We start from the raw sequence: 14,339 nt of genomic DNA, 5'->3' as shown, positions 1-14,339 counted from the left end.
TTATTTTAAAAACAGAACAGCAGCAGCGAGTACAACAACAAACCCTCAACCAACTCCACACAACCAAGAAAAAACAGGAAAACAACCATTCATTGCCCTAATCCCCCTCCCCTTCCTCCCCAGGTGAGACTCCAAGCACTGGAGCATAGTCTTGAGCTCCCGCAGCTTCTTGCCATGGAGGCGGATAATCCTGCCAGCCCTCCTCCTCCAATGCTTCTGGGCATCCAGCCTTTCGTTCACAGCATGCACTGTGGAAGAGAGGGGGGAAATAAGGAGCAAAAATGGAGGCATACACCAGCTGGTCTTCCCCACAGATGCCCATTGGGACATTGCAACACGTCCATGTTGTTGCATGGCTTTTTGGCAAAAAAATTAATAAATTTACAAGCACACCTGGATCCTAGCCCACCTACTTTCCCAATCTCACCCAGTCAGACCACCTTGTTGTAGAGTTCTGCCTCCATAGCAAAGCAGACCTCTAGGACAATCTCTCCTATGGTAGACATGCCCAGTGCAAACTGTTGGGAGACCACTGAACTGGAACTTATTCTAGGTTTATACTTCAACCATATTTTAAACAATGCAGTTCTCCAAAAATGGGTATCTGTTCTTTTCTTAGTTCTTCTCAGAGGCCACAATAGACTATGTAAAGCTTCATCAAGGCATTTCAAAAGCCTAATCCCTTGTTGTAGAACTCCCTGTTGTTGTACTTCCTGACCTCCTCTCATTTTGTCATCCTGGAGGATTTTGAATGCTATTCTTGGTCTTCTATAGTTTTTATAATTTTATAGTTGTTTTCAAAAAGACATCTTAAATTTTTATTTAAATACACTGCTTACCTTACTTTATCCAGATTATTTTCACAACCAGTTCTACCTCTCATCTGTTTAATCGCTTGAGCCAATATTGCCATCATTAAAATCTTTGTTTTAGCCATATTAATTTTGTAACTGGAAACTGCTCCAAAGTCTCTTAAACAATCTAATAATCTAACTTTAAAATCAAATTTTAAAATGTTAAAAAATAATATTAATTATTGATTTCTCCAAAGGCTACAGAGATAGCACTCATTTTATAAAAAAAAGTTTTTAGAAGCAAGAGAAATATTAGGCTTTCAAAATACCTCTTCTTTCTGTAGCTATTTATCATAAATATATCATCAAAATTCAATCCTTACATTTTCTGAAGTAGAGCAAACCTACATGCTCATTACTATGGACCAAACAAACATATTCTTTCATATTAACATCCTTGCAACTAGCCATCTGGAGATATATGCAAAGGCTGTTAATTTGTTCTCAAAAGAATGCAGACAAAAACAGATGCTTCATGGTAATAAAAATTTTTCTGCATGCATTTTCTTCATTCTGGGTGTGCTTTCTCCCTTAAGTCTTTCTGCTCAACAAACGAATTTCCTGTGAGCGATTATTTATTGCACTCCCTGTTGCTAGGCTGCCTAGATTGACAAAGTGGAAAACTCTGTGGCAGTGTAATTTTTTTTTAAAGAAGGCTTTAATAACCAGACAATTTGTTAATTTAGTTTTTGGGGAGTTGGGAAAATGTCGCAGATATGTTAGCTGCTTGTATCAAATTTTATTCTGTGGGCCAATTATTCTGGAATATACTAGAGAAAAATTTCACAACCTCTTGATTTTCTAGCGGACAGCATCAGATCATAACTTGTATGTATGTAATGGACAAATTAGAGGTGGCTCCTGACAATTCACCGCTCAGCTGTTTGGTTTAAAATGACTCCAAACTATCTCTGTTTTTTGCTTCCTGTGGCTTTCCACAGGGAGCAGAAACAGAGGTATAAATGACCTTGCTTTCTGCTCCCCACAAAAAGCCAAAATGAGCAGAAAGAAGGATTTAAATGGATCTTCTCTCCCCCTCCCCTTTCTGCTATTGGTGGCTTGCTATGATCAGCAGAAAGGGCATGAAGCATCTTGATTCCTGAATCCTGGGAGACTTTCCTTCCTACCTTTCTGCTGAAAATGATTCACTGTGGCCAAGAGAAAAGAAAGGAGAAAGTTTTTTCCCATGAAATCTTATCTTTCTGCTAGTGGCAGCTTGCTTCCCTTCACCTTTCTGCTGGCTGTGACTTTCTGTGGCCAGGTGAAAAGAAAGGGGGAGAGCCAGTTTGATGTAGTGGTTAAGAGTGCTGTTTTCTTCTATTGTTTTCTTCTATTTGTTTGCACTGTTCATTTAAGAAACTTTCTGTTTACTGTTTTATAATTCTTAGGTTGTATCACTGTCTGCTGTTGGGTGGTATTTTTGGATAGCAAAATTTATAGATGGAATGAAAGGTCACTGTGCATTGCAAATGGAGCAGGAAGATCTTGCCTTTTCAGGAGGCTATTAGATTGCTCAGATTGCTCAGATTCTAAGATTGAAGCATCCACAGAAAGGCCTTTCTCTGCCCAAGCTCTGTCTCTACGGCTTCCCTGTGTTTTGGAGAATAATTTTGTGCCTGCTTTCTGACAGCTCATTAAACAAAGGCCTCTTGGTGCCTATATTGCCCATCTTCCAGCTGAGATGGTAACATATTTATGGTGGTTGCAGATTGCTGGCTGTTTGCTTTTCTAGCTTGCAGAGTCCTGCCTGCCAAATGCTTTATCAGCCTTGCAAAAAAGGTTGTTCTGTTTCTCCCGACCACACACACACATCGCCTCCCCTCTACATTTGTCTGTGTAGCAATGGTCTTGTATTTGACCCTCTGAGGCAAGAAGCAATGTGATTAGAAGCACTTCCTGCAAGCCATAGATAAATGCAATCGCACCGAAAAAGACAGCCCGCAAGTGCTCTAGGGAGGAGGCTGATGTCAGGGAAGATGATAGCTCCCATTCAGGAAAAGTGCGGGCAGTTAGTTAGCAAGACAGCTGGTTACATGGAGACCTTGAGGGATTTTGGCTGGAGGCAAAAGCAAACAAGGCTTCGAGAGTGTTGAGAAGCTCTCTGGCACAGTGTGCAAGGGTGATCAGAACTTCTAATTACCTGCCTCTTTTCTGTCGTTAAACCATCATAATTACACATTTGGATGACTAAAAGTTAAGGGAATTGAGAAGCATAGATTGCCTTCAAAGGCTGGAGCCAGCCTTCCCCCCCTCTTCCTGAAAGAGAGAACAAACACCTTTCCCACCGCCTTTTAGCACGTCTGCCATCCCAGCGTCAGTACAGAAAGAAAGTAGAAGCAGATTTCTACTTAGGCTCGCCAGCCTCCACCATTTCTGCCCAAGCGAAGCCAAACAGCCCACCAACCATGCCTTGTGGCTTGCCAGGAGGGTGAAGATCCCCCCACCTCTCCCTGGTTTTTCTATCCTGGGTAGGCAACAACAACCCCCCTCCCCCCCTGAGATTTAGCAAACCCCTCGCAGGCTACCATACATGGCCTGATGGGCTGCATTCAGCACAGCGGGTCACCAGTTGCCCTTTTCATTTTGACAGAATCAAAAGGATCTGTAGTTGTTCTCCTACTTCTTGCCAAGCCTGTCTGCTGACTTAATGTTAAAGAAAGCCTATTGACAGATTTGTCCAGCTGCCAACTCTTCACTGAGGCCAATGAGCTTTCAGGAGACCATTCAAAGTATTTCCATCCTGTGTGCATTTCAGGAAAGAATGTATCCCAGAACTAACAGTCACGGGTGAGATGCAGAGAGACAAATATTTCACTGGAGCAAGCACTGCCCTGACTATAACAGCAGGTAAACAGCTATGAGAGTCAGGAATGCTAATTCACCTCTTACCCATTCAGAAATTACTTAATGAAAGCTGAAAGACAGTGATGGTTAAGTGCAACAAAATGAACTCATCGATGAGGCAAAACTTGAACTCAGGTCTTCCAGTTCAATTGCAAAAATACATACCAGTCACAGGAGGTCCATAACAGGAAGATTTTTTAAAAATTGGCTTAAATTCGCAACATGATTGCGACTAAGCTTTGTATTTTTACTTTGAGATAACAAAAGAACAAGAACCTTCAAGACATTCCCTATATGTAAAAAAAGACTTCTGAGCTCTGACAGTACAACAAAAATTGAGTCCAATAGCACCTTTAAGAGCAACAAAGATTTATTCAAGGCATGAGCTTTCAAGTGCATGAACTGTTCCTCAGACTAGATGGAATAAGGATCATAAGTGTGCAGATACAATATTTGAATAAATCTTTCTTGGTTTTAAAGGTGCTATTGGACTCAATTTTTGTTGTGCAATTTCAGACCAACATGGCTACCCACTTGAATCGAGCTCTGACAGTATCACTGTATCAAGTTTTTTTAAGCTACAACTTTCTGAGAAGTCTTATGAATGCTGCCAGAACCTTGGCCTCTTGTCTGTCTTTTACCTTTTAATGAAGCTGGGCACCTCCTTAGAAACTGATGCAAACCATGCTGGTTTGCCAGTACCTGACAGGGTTGATGGATTGTACTACAGCCTGAATAGGTTGTCTGCACAGCTATTTGTCAGCACTGCCTGTGAGGAGTTCTCTGATAACATACTGTTCTAAATTCACCATCATGTCTACAAAGGAATAAAAAACAGCTCATTTGAGTCAACAGAGGTCTCAGAGTAAACAACAGCAGCAAAAAAGAGAGAATGGACTGTTATATTGTAGCTTGGCCAAAAATAAAACAAAATTGTACTGCTGGAGTACTTGCTGGCAATTTGCACACTTGCAAGCCAGTGAAAATATGCTGCTAGTGTCAGATTGTTCTTTTGTTTATCCATTTTTCTTTGTCTGATAAATGTTATTTATTGCACAGATGGACACGTATATGCTTCAAAGTACATATTACTTATCATTCTTCATAGTATGCGATCTTTCTCCCTCTCCAACTAGCACAGAAATAAAGTTTACCTCTGGAATTTATGAAACATGACTCTGTTTCATTTCTACCCAGCTTTTCAAGCTAGAAGGATCTTGGAAGCAGCTTGCACTGATAACGTACCATTCACTGGGGGATTCTTCCATGCCATCCCACATAGCAATCTTCTAGGGTGGCATCCCACTCAACTCTCAATTTTCATCAGGCTTTTGTAGTTGTTTCCAACCCCATTCATAATATTTCAGTATTTATAGTCCCCTTTTCATAATATTTCAGTATTTATAGTCCCCTTTTCTTTCCCAATGACAACTCAAATAATTCTCCTTGCCTTAATTTTATCCATACAATAACCCAGTATGTTAGGTTATGTTGGCATATGCAAGCTCTGTAGTGTGCATGATTCAAAAAGATATAAAGATTATTATAAAGGGAGCATCTGAGGAGTTGTGTAGTTAGCATATTTAGACCAGGAACTTTCTTCTACTTTTCAAGGAGTCTTCTCCTGTGTCCTGACTAGCTGGAGACTTCCTGTTCCTTTGAGTACAACTCTGTGGGCATTTCCACAAATCTAATAAAAACAGCATTACGCCAGCATGATAGCGTAGCACTAAAAATAATTGCGCCTCCGGACATTCCTCACCTTCTGCCTGTCTCGCTTCTGTCTGCCACCTTTTCGCGCTCCTTACACTCCACTTGGCTGCTTGAAATGGCAGAAGAGAGCAATGAACCTTACATGCGACTCTCTTCTGCCTGTCAATCAAGCCAGGCAACCAATCCCCTTTCTCAACCTTTTAAAGGGCTTGCGATACATGCTCATTAAAAAAAAAATCACTCCTTCTCCATTGAAATGCCTATGCCACCCATTATGGAATCATGAGTGTTGATACAGGAAAAAAAAATCTCGTTCCTGATTTTGGGAGGGGGTGAGTTTAGAGAGGCATGCTTTGTGTGGCAGATATTTTTTGCCTGGCCTGCATGCTTGTACACCTATTTGTTGCTCCAGGCAGTTTGCTTAAAAAAAAAACCAACCTTGTATCCAGGAGAAGGGAGAGAGAAGCAGGTGTGAGGGTGGGACATTAGAGGCAGAGATAGTGCTTCTTCTCCTCCATACATTTCTTTAGTGTGTGGCCTGCTGGTTGCTCTCCTGTAGCTCGTGCTTTTTAGATTGGGCAATCTACTTTATGCGATTCCTCAGTTAGTACTGATCCCCTTAATGGAAAGCCAAGATAACTTTACAGAAAAAGGCATAAATTGTAAGACAGTTGAGAACGAGGTCTCGACATAGTTGACATCTACAAAGCTGGCAGAACAGATAGTATTTTTGCATGCTGGTTGCAGTCATTAGAATGAATTGGTGGGGTTTTGCTGGATATAGCTGGATTGGGATTCACTCAACTCATTGAACTGAAGTAATGGAAAAGCAGTTGTCTACATGTTTTGGTTCCTTCAGGAAATTTCATATTCATCTTGCTAGATTCTGTCTGACTATTTATCTTGTGGCATCTTTATAACTGAATAAGAACCAGAATAGAAAATGGATTTGAGTCACCTTGATTTTGCTAGATGTGGTTCAGTTTTTCAAGTGTTATGCTCTGTGGGTGCAAATCTGCTGGTCGTGCCCAGCCCCAGGAGGCAGGCTTGGCCTCGACCAGGGCCAGGGCATTTTCGGTCCTGGCCCTGACCTGATGGAATGAGCTCCTGGAAGAGCTATGGGCCCTGCGGGAGCTCTCAGCTTTCTGCAGGGCCTGCAAGACAAAGCTTTTCCATCAGGTCCATGGTTGAGGCCAGCGCGCCAAGGAAGATCTCACCCCCATGGAACCATCTTTGGCGGCTCATGACATCCCCTATGTCTACCCCAGAGGTTGTGGGGGGGGGGCGCTTTTTAATTGGTTTCTCGCAATACCTAGGGTTGTAGATTATATGATCTTATACAATTTTAAGGGTATTTTTATTAGAGTTTTTATGTATTATATTCTGTAACCCGCCACGAGCCTTCGGGGAGTGGCAGGATAAAAATCTAACAAATACAATAAAAAATAAAAGTAAATAAATGACTTCAGCATGTGCTGAAGGGCAAAAGCTAAAGGGCTCTTGGCTTGTGGATCGCAATGGGACTCTGAAAGTGTCCCAGAATTTGCAGAAGGGGTTTGGTTCTTCCTGCAATGGATTGAAGCAGCGTAGCTGGTGATGAACTGTGACATATTTGTGGCGTGTCTGTGACATGTTTGTATTTTTACCTTATGGTAAAGTACACATGTATCAAGTGCAAGTTAGTAGCATTCCTGGAGGAGAAGGTACAGAAGCTAAAAAAACACCTGACCACACTTTATTCTATTTAAAAGTGGAAAGAGTTCTTCGAAAAAACTCATGGAGCACTTTTTAGAGGGCAATTGGGAAAGAGAATTAGAGGAGAACCCAATACAAGAGGGCAGCAGATGGCAGAACATTACCGAGGGGTGTTGAAAAATAAGATGTTCTGCCCCTTTGACAAAAAACGTTTCTGGGGTTTGCCAATAGATAATGACTCTGGACCAAAGGAACAAAGACCCTAACTTCCTTGAAGCTCAGAAGATGTTTCACAGGCCACTGTGGATGAGAGAACTAGTTCCGCTGCTCTCCAATGTATTAAGGCTAGGAGATGCATCTGGTAATTGGGGCTCACTACTGAGAGAAGCCAAAGTGTGTCTACCGGACTTCTTGTCTTGAGAGGTTTGCTGTCTACCTGGTGCGGAAGGATGTCACAGAAAGGACAGATGTCACTTCCAAGTAAGAAAAAATGATACTGCTCAATGTAGTGTAGAGAATATGAAATGATACTACGTGGCCTTGTGGGGGGAAATGAAGGACTTTGGAGCATAGGTTGTGTTTTCGTTGACTTCCCGTTAATGGCTAAGGGGAAAAAAAGGAAGGGAAAGAAAATGCAGATAAATGACTGGCTACATCATTGGGCCATGAATCAGACTATTGTGATAAGGATCCTCTATCGGGAGATGGTTTGCACCTCATGAGGGTGGGGGAAATGTTCTTTGTGAAGAGTCATGTGGACCTGGTGAGGAGGGCTTTAAACTAAGTCCAATAGGGAAGGGAGATGTACATTCAAAGCCTAGTTCAGTGATGATAACTGTAGATGGGAACACTGCAGATTTAACGGAACTATTCTTACTGGAAAGTTCAAAAAATAACAAGAAGAAGAATTGGTTCTTATATGCCTTCTCTCCCTGAAGGAGTCAAAGCAGCTTACAATCTCCTTCCCTTTCCTCTCCCCACAACAGACACCCTGTGAGGTGGGTGAGGCTCAGAGAGCCCTGATATTACTGCTCAGTCAGAACAGCTTTATCAGGGCAGTGGCGAGCCCAAGTTCACCCAGTTGGTTGCATGTGGGGGAGGGCAGAATCAAACTCAGCTCACCATTTTCCAGAAAGTGGAAGGGGCAACCAGGGAGTCTGCTATTTTAGTCTTGATACTTACCAATAGGGAAGAAATGGTTGATCAGGTGAAAGTTGTCATCATGTTTGATAGTCGTGACTGTGTGATTAGAATAGAGTTGGAAGGTATCTCCTGGCTCATCTAGTCCAACCCCCTGTACTATGCAGGACACTCACAACCCAAGAAGGTTTTGAATTTCTCAAAAGTGAAATATTGAAGGTACAATCACAGTCAATTCCCTTGAGAAGGAAAACTAGGAGGAACCTAAAGAAACCAGGGTAGCTCCATAAACATAAAATTTGTTTTGTTTTTTGATTGGCCACAGTTTTGTAGAATCCAGTTTTTATTGTGGCAGAAAATGGCCCCGCTTTTTGCTCTGAATTTCTAATCAAAGTTCCCTTCTTTGCCACCACTACACACAGAGTACATTAGTCTGGACTGAATAAATTGGACATATAATTCACTCCAGAGGGGGCATTGTTAAGTATGGCAGGATCCCTGACTCACATACTGTCTTCCACAACCAGTGGCACCCCTCCGTAGTCTAGGCTTAAGCCAAAGCCATGACACTGTAAAAGTATGCCAAGCCAGGTCAGACTCCATCGTAACACAATAGAAAAATGGCCAAATGAGAACAAGATGCAATTTAATAAAGATAAGTGTAAAGTTCTGCATCTGGATCAGAAAAATGAAAAGCATGCCTACTGGATGGGGGATACGCTTCTAGGTAACACTGTGTGTGAACGAGACCTTGGGGTACTTGTAGATTGTAAGCTAAACATGAGCAGGCAGTGTGATGCAGTGGTAAAAAAGGCAAATGCCATTTGGGCTGTATCAACAGGGGCATCACATCAAAATCACAAGATGTCATAGTCCCATTGTATACAGACCACACCTGGAGTACTGTGTGCAGTTTTGGAGGCCTCACTTCAAGAAGGACGTAGATAAAATTGAAAGGGTACAGAGGAGAGCGATGAGGATGATCTGGGGCCAAGGGACCAAGCCCTATGAAGATAGGTTGAGGAAATGTTCACCCTGGAGAAAAGGAGGTTGAGAGGGGACATGATAGTATTTGAAAGGTTGTCACTTGGAGGAGGGCAGGATGCTGTTTCCATTGGCTTCAGAGGAAAGGACACGCAGTAATGGGTTTAAACTACAAGTACAACGATATAGGCTAGATATCAGGAAAAAAAATTTCACAGAGTACTTCAGCAGTGGAATAGGCTGCCTAAGGAGGTGGTGAGCTCCCCCTCACTGGCAGTCTTCAAGCAAAGGTTGGATACACACTTAGGATGCTTAGGGCTGATTCTGCGTTGAGCAGGGGGTTGGACTAGATGGCCTGTATGGCCCCTTCCAACTCTATGATTCTGTGATTAAAGAGTTTGCTCTTAGCCACAGGTTCTGAATGGCAGCCTCTGCCTGACATAGATATCCCCTGACTCAATACTCCTCTCCTCCTAACCTGCACCCCCCCCCATTGTATTGCGGATTCAGTGGACTGGCTAAAACCTGTTTGCCCAGGGGCTCCTAGGCAAACCTCTTTCATATGACTACTAGGTGGAAGAGAGTCGCGTATAAAGCACATTGCTCTCTTCCGCTATTTCCAGCAGAACTTGTGGAAAAGCACAACAAGTTGGCAGAGAAGAGCGAGACAGCAAAAAGCTGTAGAGTGGCCGGAAGTTGCAATAATATTTAGCTCTACACCATTCAACTGGCATAATACTATTTTCCCCATATGCGGAAATGCCCTGAGAGACTATAACCTTAGGACCAAACATATTAATATGTTCTCTTACCCTTCCGAAAGAAGAATAAGAGAATAATAAATTCTATATATATAACACCAATGTTCTACTGGGAACATATGAGAAAAAATGGAAAGTGGAATTGAACACTATTCAAACTGTATATTTTGAGAAGCTTGCATTTCCCACTGTCTGCCCACGGATTCCATTATGCTCTCACACAGTTCCTTTGTGACAGTGTTCTTTTTCTCTGTTTTTGGCTGATGTGCCTGTTTGGTGTCAATCATTCAGCTATTTTAACTTGTCCTAAACATGCCCCTGGCAACCTCTGACTGCTGAAGGACCAGATTAAAGCAGGTGGGATACCAAAGAGACCCACACACATGTGACAGTTTTTGTTGAAGTGTGAAATGTTGTGTGGATGAATGGCTGAAAGACTGACCTTTTGCCATCTCCCTCTCCTCTTTGATGATGTCAAATCTTTTGACTCACTGAAAGGATAAGTTTGAACAGCTTGTTTGCTGGCTCCCCTGTCAACGTCTTTGTAGCTCATCCTTCCAAACACTTCCTGGAAGTCTTGGAGATGGTCCAAGGTGAGAATTCTTATGTTGTGCCAAAATTGTAAGCTCAGCACATAAGCAGTAATGTGTTCCCTGAAAGTCAAAATGCTAGAGATAACTCAGACAACTTGGTAGAAACAAGAAGAATTAAATCAGGGTTTTTAAGGAAGCCAGGGTGTAAACTGCACGGAGCTTTTATTCCAACCCCAGATTGATTCAGTCCCTGCCCTCTACACAGAATGCGATTTCCGTTTGGATTTTGGGCGATTTAAATTTTCCTTCTGCAGCAAGCAGGATTGATTCGGAGTAACCCTACCTTTATTGTGTGAAATCTCAGACTGCTTTTAATCCTCAATATCCATTTGGGAAAGAAAGCTCCGTGGTAAAGAACCTCTGATAGGCCACACCTGGTCATGTGACATGCTTGCCTTAAAGGAGAAGCCCCTAATTTCTCTCAACTTCTGTCGGTCCTGGATTTTTTCCCCCTTTCTCTGCCTTTTTCAAACCTCTCCCCCACCCCCTCCAAGAAAAGAAAGAGGCTCCCTGCCTGGCTCCTTTCTCCCCACCTTTCAAGAACAGAAAGAAAGAGGCTTGCCTCACCCCCCCCCTTCTGAGCCTCCCTAACCATGTGCAGAAGACTTTCCTGTTTTAATGGGGAGGGGTGGGGGGAGAAGAAGACCTGAGTTCAAAGCGATCTGAATTTCAATAGGATTGACAATGGAATAAAGAAAGTAAGTGCAGACTCTGCCCTGGACTCAGCATTGCCTTAGACAGACCGGAGCTCTGATATGCAAGCACTCTAATTATTCATGAGTGAGGAAAAGGAATTCTGCACATGCTTAAGTATTCTCTTCCATTTACTGTTAATCCACATATTTTGTTGTGGTCTGGAAATAGGTTCAAGGTTTAAGAATTAAGGAACTCTGTCCTGCCGGGTTGCACTTACTCGGCCAGGTGGCTGTGCCAAAGCAAGAGGTCTAGCAGAGTCCAGTCCTGGAAGTTGGGAACCAAAGGGAACAGAGTTCACAGCAAGAGGGGTGGATAACAGTCAAGCTGAGCTGGATTTGTGAGCCATGGAGAGAGTAAACACACAGACTGGATTCCAAGCCAAAGGTCAAAGAGCCAGAGTGTGGTTGGAAGACGAGCTGAGGGTCAAAAAGCTGGATGGCATAACAGGTGATTAGCGGATGAAGCGTAACCTGCAGCAAAAATTGTTTGGAAAACCTGCTGTGGAAAATTAATTTCTTGCATTTTTTAAAAGAAAAATATGGAATGGAAAATCTGAATTAATTATGTTTTTTCTAAAGTTTCAGAGAGGCACAACTCTTTCTTAGGGAAAGGTATTTAACGCAGATGGGGCCAGCAACTAGTCTCGTTTAATTATTTCTTTTCACAACTGGGATTAATTACTAACATGGACAGTTTCATTTCTCCAATGTATTTGTGAATGACAACTGAACTCAAAAGAACTGATAAGCTGTTTTAGCAAAGAATTACCATATGGATACTATGACACAGTTTACTAATTTACCACTAATTGCCTTTTCTATATATCTGTATTCTCATGAGCCTTGTTTCATTTTGTCTGAGGAAGTGTGCATGCTCACGGAAACTCATGCCTTGAATAAATCTTTGTTGGTCTTAAAGGTACCATTGGACTCAATTTTATTATAATTATTTATGTCATTCGTACACATTTTCCCCACAATGAAGACTCATCCTCTGTGAGATGTTAGCTGAAAATCTGTAAATGGCCCAAGATCACCCAGTGAGCTTGCATAGCAGAATGGGGATTAAAACTTGAGGGGCATTTCCCACGGCTTAAAAATAGCACAATGGTTGCCGATTGAAAACGCTACTAATTTGCCATAACGCACGACGTCGTCAACAATCTGCAACAATCCTGAAACCGATCAGCAATAAGCGCTTCGTTGTGGCGCTTTCAGGGGAATCCAGAAAACTGGATTCACCCTCCGGATAGCGATACACTCCTGCAACCAATCTGCAACAGTAGCGCTAAAGACCTGTGCGTTACCATTGTAGCTGGTTCTTCAAAGTCCCTCCCCCTGGATCTCTCCTCCAAACTTCCGGCGAAGCGATCGCCATTTTTTTTTCTCGGAGCGAGCGGGGATAAACGCACCGGCGAGCCTCTTTCTGTTTAGAGGCTTCCCTGGCTTCAGTCCTTCACCTTTAGTCACTAAGCACAAACCACATAAAAGCCCGTTTGCTGAAATAAAGTCCCTTTATTTTTTACACATAAATTCAGCCGAAAATCGAGCCCGTGAGAAGGGGGGGGGGGGAATTTTTTTTTATCACTCGAGCCAGCGTGCCAACGATCATACAATCAAACGATAGATCACATTAGGCAGCTGGATGGGTCTCTCCAGTGCAAGGAATCTACGTAGATTCGTTGCTATGGGTCTGTTTTTTTTTTAAAAAAAGCTTTCTTAAAGGGAAAGGGGCTGTTTGGGAGCATGCTAACGGCTGCCCATTGGCTGCTTGACGGCCAGGGGCGGGACAAGCTTGGCAATAGCGCTTCCTTTCTAGCGATTTCTGCCAAGACCGGAAGCCTGTGGGAAACGCTAAAAAACGCAACTGATTCCACTACAAAGCCAGGTGTGCAAAACGACGAATTCCACTATTTTAAATGGCGATTTTTCATTCCGCAAACAATTTGCAACAAAGATCGCCGTGGGAAATGGCCCTGAGTCTCCCAGATCCTATTCTGAAATTCTAATCACTACATATTTGAAAGGCTGCCACTTCAAGGAGGGCAGGGAAACATTCCTGTTGGCAGCAGGAGTGATGACCCACAGTAATTCTTCAACTTGTAGAATGGTACCGGCTAGGTATCAGGGGAAATTTTTTTTCCAGAGCCAGATACAGCCGGAGTACTTCCTGTTAGCAGAGTAAACAAGACAGTAAGGTTGCACACTCTGATTTAAGAATAGGTAAAGGTTTACTAAAGAATTTTACATGATAGTGCAGAGGAAAGACAGTGACAGGAGCTGACTACATGCCTAACTAAGCGAGAAGGAGAGACTGAATCTGTGGCAGGAAATTGCCCCTAAGGCCCATAATGCACGGCCGCCAAAACGGCGATTTCGGGCCACATTGAAAACGCGGAGGGGGAAGACGCGAAGCACACCGGTTATGCACGGGACGGGGCGCGACGGCGGCAAAACCCAGAGTAACCGATTATGCATGCGGCGACCCCGGCGCCGCTTCTGGTTGCGCCCCGGTCACCCGGAAGCTGCACTTTCTTCCATGTTTCGCTAACGCGGCTTTTTCGGCAGCATGCACCGAATCTGCGGCCGGTTGCAGCCGGCACTGTGCGTTATCTGTGATTTTCGTCGCCGCCATTCCACCCTGAATGTGCGTTATTCCCCCCGTGCATAATGGGTCTAAGAGTAGCAATCTGGAGACAGAAAAAGAATGACACCTAGCAGGAGAGGAGGGAGGTCCTGACCACATTATCCCCTCTAGCAGTCTTCTTGCTGCCCCCTGCAGGGTCTTCTTCTCTTCTTCTTTGTACACCAGACATTGTCTATTCCAACACTTCAGTGGTGGAATGGGCTGCATAAGGAGGCAGTGGATAAGCAGCAGCTGGATAGATACTTATCAAGGATGCTTTAGGCTGATCCTGCACTGAAGGATGGCCTGTATGGCACCTTCCAACTCTATGATTCTGTGTAATACTGACTTTTGTAAGCTGAATAATCAGCCAGTCCTGGATAAATTAGGCAAGTCACATGGTAATATGTTGCCAGGTGGCTGCTGCTAACCCT

General features: G+C 43.2%; 1 protein-coding gene across 1 annotated transcript in view; it reads right to left on the bottom strand.

Moving 5' to 3' along the window:
* CBX3 (chromobox 3) overlaps window positions 1–14,122 on the bottom strand; it is a 294,217-nt gene extending 280,095 nt beyond the window's left edge. The window contains exon 1 of the mRNA XM_077303092.1: window positions 14,111–14,122. The gene's annotated coding sequence lies outside the window, so the exon portion shown is untranslated. The remainder of the gene's footprint in view (window positions 1–14,110) is intronic.
* Window positions 14,123–14,339: the final 217 nt, after the last annotated feature.

Source organism: Paroedura picta, chromosome 11, assembly GCF_049243985.1.
Source record: "Paroedura picta isolate Pp20150507F chromosome 11, Ppicta_v3.0, whole genome shotgun sequence".
In the NCBI taxonomy this organism is placed as follows: domain Eukaryota; kingdom Metazoa; phylum Chordata; class Lepidosauria; order Squamata; family Gekkonidae; genus Paroedura; species Paroedura picta.
Note: the sequence above shows the minus strand (reverse complement) of the source record. Positions and strands in the feature narration are given on the sequence as shown.